This window comes from Arachis hypogaea, chromosome 5 (assembly GCF_003086295.3).
Source record: "Arachis hypogaea cultivar Tifrunner chromosome 5, arahy.Tifrunner.gnm2.J5K5, whole genome shotgun sequence".
Lineage (NCBI taxonomy): Eukaryota > Viridiplantae > Streptophyta > Magnoliopsida > Fabales > Fabaceae > Arachis > Arachis hypogaea.
The window spans coordinates 18,066,214-18,072,802 of record NC_092040.1 but is presented as its reverse complement, the minus strand read 5'-3'; the positions used below and the strand labels follow the sequence as shown (position 1 = coordinate 18,072,802).

Genomic DNA, 6,589 nt, shown 5'->3' with positions numbered 1-6,589 from the left:
TCCGGAGAATGCAACATCTTCTAAGCCCAATGAACTCCCTATTTCTGATCTTACCCATTCTCTTTAATTTCTGCAATTTACTTTTATGAGCAATTCCCCCATTCCCATTTACAATTCTGCAATTTACTTTCAGTCATTTACTTTCACGCCATTTTAATTTCTGCAATTATCAACTGTATTCATGGATTCGCTCAACTAGAACACTCCTCTAATTAAAGTTGCTTGATCAATCAATCCTTGTGGGATTCGACCTCACTCTATTGTGAGTTTTTACTTGACGACAAATTCGGTACACTTGCCGAATGGGAATTTTTGAGAGACAAGTTTTCCCCCGATCAAGTTTATGGTGCCGTTGCCGGGGATTGATTGTGCATCAACAATGATTAAATTAGAGGATCACTAGATTGAGCATTTTTTATTTTGTTTGATTTAATTTTCTGTTTGGATAATTCGCTTTCCGTATTAGTTTAATTCTTCCCTTCCCCCTGTTTCTCAGTTTTTCTTTGTTATTTACATTGTTATTTACAATTCAGTTCACTAACCCTACTAACAAGTAATTCTAACAAGATACTTTCTGCATTACTTTTCTTTGTGATGAGCGGAAAATTTGTATGCCTTTTGGCATTGTTTTTAGTATGTTTTTGGTAGGATCTAGTTAGTTTTTAGTATATTTTTATTAGTTTTTAGTTAAAATTCACTTTTCTGGACTTTACTATGAGTTTGTGTGTTTTTCTGTGATTTCAGGTATTTTCTGGCTGAAATTGAGGGACCTGAGCAAAAATCTGATTCGGAGACTAAAAAGGACTGCAGATGCTGTTGGATTCTGACCTCCCTGCACTCGAAGTGGATTTTCTGGAGCTACAGAAGCCCAATTGGCGCGCTCTCAACGGCGTTGGAAATTAGACATCCTGGGCTTTCAAGCAATATATGATAGTCCATACTTTGCCCAAGATTTGATGGCCCAAACCGGCGTTCAAAGTCACCCTCAGAAATTCCAGCGTTAAACGCCGGAACTGGCACCAAGATGGGAGTTAAACGCCCAAACTGGCATAAAAGCTGGCGTTTAACTCCAGGAAGAGTCTCTACACGAAAATGCTTCATTGCTCAGCCCAAGCACACACCAAGTGGGCCCGGAAGTGGATTTTTATGTCATTTACTCATCTCTGTACACCCCAGGCTACTAGTTTTCTATATATAGGACCTTTTACTATTGTATTGAGATCTTTCAATCTTTAGAGCTTTTGATCATGTTTTTATGATTGAACCCTCATTGGGAGGCTGGCCATTCGGCCATGCCTAGACCTTGTTCTTATGTATTTTCAACGGTGGAGTTTCTACACACCATAGATTAAGGTGTGGAGCTCTGCTGTACCTCGAGTATTAATGCAATTACTATTGTTCTTCCATTCAATTCCGCTTGTTCTTGTTCTAAGATATCACTTGTTCTTCAACTTGATGAATGTGATGATCCGTGACACTCATCATCATTCTCACCTATGAACGTGTGACTGACAACCACCTCCGTTCTACATTCGATTGGGTGAATATCTCTTGGATTCTTGATTGCACGATGCATAGTTGATCGCCTGACAACCGAGTGCTCGCCTGACAGCCGAGCCAACCATTCCGTGAGATCAGAGTCTTCGTGGTATAGGCTAGAACTGATGGCGGCATTCAAGAGAATCCGGAAGGTCTAACCTTGTCTGTGGTATTCTGAGTAGGATTCAATGATTGAATGACTGTGACGTGCTTCAAACTCCTAGCAGGCGGGGCGTTAGTGACAGACGCAAAAGAATCGCTGGATTCTATTTCAGCTTGACCGAGAACCGACAGATGATTAGCCATGCTGTGGCAGAGCATAGGAACATTTTCACTGAGAGGATGGGAGGTAGCCACTGACAACGGTGAAACCTTACATAAGCTTGCCATGGAAAGGAGTAAGAAGGATTGGATGAAGACAGTAGGAAAGCAGAGAGACGGAAGGGAAGGCATCTTCATGCGCTTATCTGAAGTTCCTACCAATGAATTACATAAGTACCTCTATCTTTACCTTTATGTTTATTTCGTTCATCACCATATCCATTTGAGTTTGCCTGACTAAGATTTACAAGATGACCATAGCTTGCTTCATACTAACAATCTCCGTGGGATCGACCCTTACTCGCGTAAGGTTTATTGCTTGGACGACCCAGTGCACTTGCTGGTTAGTTGTGCGAAGTTGTGTAATGCCATGGTATTGAACACCAAGTTTTTGGGGTTCATGACCGGGGATTATGAGAGTTGTGAAAAGTATTGTTCACAATTTCGCGCTACCAAGATTTTGGCGCCGTTGCCGGGGATTGTTCGAGTATGGACAACTGACGGTTCATCTTGTTGCTTAGATTAGGTATTTTTTCTTCATAGTTCTTAAGAATGAATTCTAGTGTTTCAAGGTGATGTTGTTATCATCACCAAAGCTGATTGATCTTCATCAATTTAGCTCTTGAATGCAATGTTCTGCTGAAGCTTGGCTAGCCATGTCTAATTTCTTTAGACTGAAGCTTTAGACTGACATTGCATGATTCCTGGAATTCTCATTGAGAATTTTGATATCTTTTTCCACTTAATTTTCGAAAAACACAAAAAAAAATTTACAAAATCATAAAATCCAAAAATATTTTTGAGTCTAGTGTTTCATTTTAAGTTTGGTGTCAATTGCATACATTCATTCATGTGTCTTAAGGATCTTCAAGTAATTCTTGATGATTTCTTACTCTGATCTTTGAATTCTTTTGACTTGAGTGTTTATGTGTCTCATTTTGTTAGTGTCAGTAGTATACAAACTGCTAAGTTTGGTGTCTTGCATGCATTGTTATTTGATTCTTGTTGCATTTTGATTTTTCCTTATTATTAAAAATCCAAAAATATTTTTAATTTGTATCTTTTCAAGTCAATAATACAGAGAATTGAAGATTCAGAACATTCTGCAGAGGAATTGCACAGAAAAAGCTGGGCGTTTAAAACGCCCAGTAAGGAAGACAGACAGGCGTTTAAACGCCAGCCAGGGTACCTGGCTGGGCGTTTAACGCCCAAAAGGGTAGATTTTTGGGCGTTAAATGCCAGAATGTGCACCATTCTGGGCGTTTAACGCCAGGATGGCACAAGAGGGAAGATTCTGTTTTTTAATGCAATTTTTTTTCAGGTTTTCAAAGTTTTTCAAAATCAAATCTTTTTCAAATCATATCTTTTCAATCATATGCTTTCAAAATCAATTTCTTTCCATTTTCAAAGATGCTTACTATCAATTAATGATTTGATTCAACATTTCAAGTATGTTGCCTTTTCTGTTGAGAAAGGTTTAATGTTTGAATCATATCTTTTCTTGTTAGTCAAGTTTTTAATTTTCAAAATCAAATCTTTTAAAATGTTTTTCAAATCATATCTTCTCAATCACATCTTTTTAAAATCAATCATATCTCCTTAACCACATCTTTTTCAAAATAATTTTCAATCAAATCTTTTTTATTTCTAATTTCAAAATCTTTTTCAAAAATCACTTGATTTCTTTTCCACTCTTGGTTTTCGAAAATCAATTAGTGTTTTTCACAATGTTTTCAAAATCTTTTACTTAATTTTCGAAAATTGCTTCCCTTCTTCTCACATCCTTCTATTTATGGACTAACACTATTCCTTAATGCAAAATTCGAACTCCATCTTCTTTGATAAGTTCGAATTTTCTACCTTTGTCTTCTACTTTTCTTTTCCTCTGACACCTCAAGGAATCTCTATACTGTGACATAGAGGATTCCATATTTTCTTGTTTTCTTCTCTTTCTTATGAGCAGGAGCAAAGACAAAAGCATTCTTGTTGAGGCTGACCCTGAACCTGAAAGGACCTTGAAGAGAAAGCTAAGAGAAGCCAAAGCACAACTCTCTTTAGAGGATCTGACCAAATTCTTCAAGGAAGAAGAACTCATGGCAGCCGAAAACAACAACAATGCCAACAATGCAAGGAAGGTGCTGGGTGACTTTACTGCACCTACTCCCGACTTCTATGGGAGAAGCATCTCTATCCCTGCCATTGGAGCAAACAACTTTGAGCTTAAGCCTCAATTAGTTTCTCTAATGCAACAGAATTGCAAGTTCCATGGACTTCCATTGGAAGATCCTCATCAGTTTTTAGCTGAATTCTTGCAAATCTGTGACACTGTCAAGACTAATGGGGTTGACCCTGAGGTCTACAGACTTATGCTATTCCCTTTTGCTGTAAGAGACAGAGCTAGGACATGGTTGGACTCACAACCTAAAGAAAGCCTGGACTCTTGGGAAAAGCTAGTCAATGCCTTCTTGGCAAAGTTCTTTCCACCTCAAAAATTGAGTAAGCTTAGAGTGGAAGTCCAAACCTTTAGACAGAAGGAAGGAGAATCCCTCTATGAAGCTTGGGAAAGATACAAACAATTAATCAGAAAGTGTCCTTCTGATATGCTTTCTGAATGGAGCATCATAGGTATTTTCTATGATGGTCTCTCTGAACTATCCAAGATGTCTTTGGATAGCTCTGCAGGAGGATCTCTTCATCTGAAGAAGACGCCTACTGAAGCTCAAGAACTGATTGAAATGGTTGCAAATAACCAATTCATGTACACTTCTGAAAGAAATCCTGTGAACAATGAGACTAGTCAGAAGAAAGGAGTTCTTGAGATTGACACTCTGAATGCCATATTGGCTCAGAATAAAATATTGACTCAACAAGTCAATATGATTTCTCAAAGTCTGTCTGGAATGCAAAATGCACCAAGCAGTACTAAGGAGGCTTCATCTGAGGAAGAAGCCTATGATCCTGAGAACCCTTCAATGGAAGAGGTGAATTACATGGGAGAACCCTATGGAAACACCTATATTCCTTCATGGAGAAATCATCCAAATTTCTCATGGAAGGATCAATAGAGACCTCAACAAGGTTTCAACAACAATAATGGTGGAAGAAACAGGTTTAGCAATAGCAAGCCTTTTCCATCATCTTCGCAGCAACAGACAGAGAGTTCTAAGCAGAATAACTCTGACTCAGCAACCATGGTCTCTGATCTGATCAAAACCACTCAAAGTTTCATGACTGAAACAAGGTCCTCCATTAGAAATTTGGAGGGACAAGTGGGTCAGCTGAGCAAGAAAATTACTGAACTCCCACCTAGTACTCTTCCAAGCAATACAGAAGAAAATCCAAAAGGAGAGTGCAAGGCCATCAACATGGCCGAATTTTGGGAGGAAGAAGAGGTAGTGAACGCCACTGAGGAAGACCTCACTGGGCGTCCACTGGCCTCCAATGAGTTCCCCAATGAGGAACCATGGGAATCTGAGGCTCAAACTGAGACCATAGAGATTCCATTGGACTTACTTCTGCCATTCATGAGCTCTGATGAGTATTCTTCCTCTGAAGAGGATGAGTATGTCACTGAAGAGCAAGTTGCTAAATACCTTGGAGCAATCATGAAGCTGAATGACAAGTTATTTGGAAATGAGACTTGGGAGGATGAACCCCCTTTGCTCACCAAGGAACTAGATGACTTGTCTAGGCAAAAACTGCCTCAAAAGAGACAGGATCCTGGGACGTTTTCAATACCTTGTACCATAGGCACCATGACCTTCAAGAAGGCCTTGTGTGACTTAGGGTCAAGTGTAAACCTCATGCCTCTCTCTGTAATGGAGAAGTTAGGGATCTCTGAGGTACAAGCTGCAAAAATCTCACTAGAGATGGCAGACAACTCAAGAAAGCAAGCCCATGGACTTGTAGAGGATGTTCTGGTTAAAGTTGAAGACCATTACATCCCTACTGATTTCATAGTCCTAGAGACTAGGAAGTGTATGGATGAATCCATCATCCTTGGCAGACCCTTCCTAGCCACAGCAAGGGCTGTGATTGATGTTGATAGAGGAGAGTTGATCATTCAAGTGAATGAAGAATCCTTGGTGTTTAAGGCCCAAGGATATCCCTCTGTCACCATGGAGAAGAAGCATGAAGAGCTTCTCTCAAAACAGAGCCAAACAGAGCCCCCACAGTCAAACTCTAAGTTTGGTGTTGGGAGGCCACAACCAAACTCTAAGTTTGGTGTTGAACCCCCACATTCAAACTCTAAGTTTGGTGTTGGGAGGTTCCAACATGATTCTGAGCATTTCTGAGGCTCCATGAGAGCCCTCTGTCAAGCTACTGACATTAAAGAAGCGCTTGTTGGGAGGCAACCCAATGTTATATTTTACATATTTTTCTTTTGTTATTTTATCTTTTTTGTAGGTTGATGATCAGGAGAAGTCACAAAATTAATGAAAAAAGCAAAAACAGAATGAAAAACAGGAAGAAAAACAGCACACCCTGGAGGACGCACCCACTGGCGTTTAAACGCCAGTGAGGTTAGCTGTTGGGCGTTTAACGCCCAGTCTGGCACCATTCTGGGCGTTTAACGCCAAAAAGGGGCACCAGACTGGCGTTAAATGCCAGAAATGGGCAAGAAGCTGGCGTTAAACGCCAGAAATGGGCACCAGCCCGGCGTTTAACGCCAGAATTGGCACAAAACGAGATTTTGCTTGCCATTTGGTGCAGGGATGACTTTTCCTTG

The 6,589-nt window shown here is 40.0% G+C and overlaps 1 non-coding gene across 1 annotated transcript; it reads right to left on the bottom strand.

Moving 5' to 3' along the window:
* Positions 1–4,358: 4,358 nt before the first annotated feature.
* LOC112804727 (small nucleolar RNA R71) lies at positions 4,359–4,466 on the bottom strand. The gene has a single exon (XR_003203345.1). It is a non-coding gene; the product is annotated as a small nucleolar RNA R71 (small nucleolar RNA).
* Between the last annotated feature and the right edge of the window lie 2,123 nt (positions 4,467–6,589).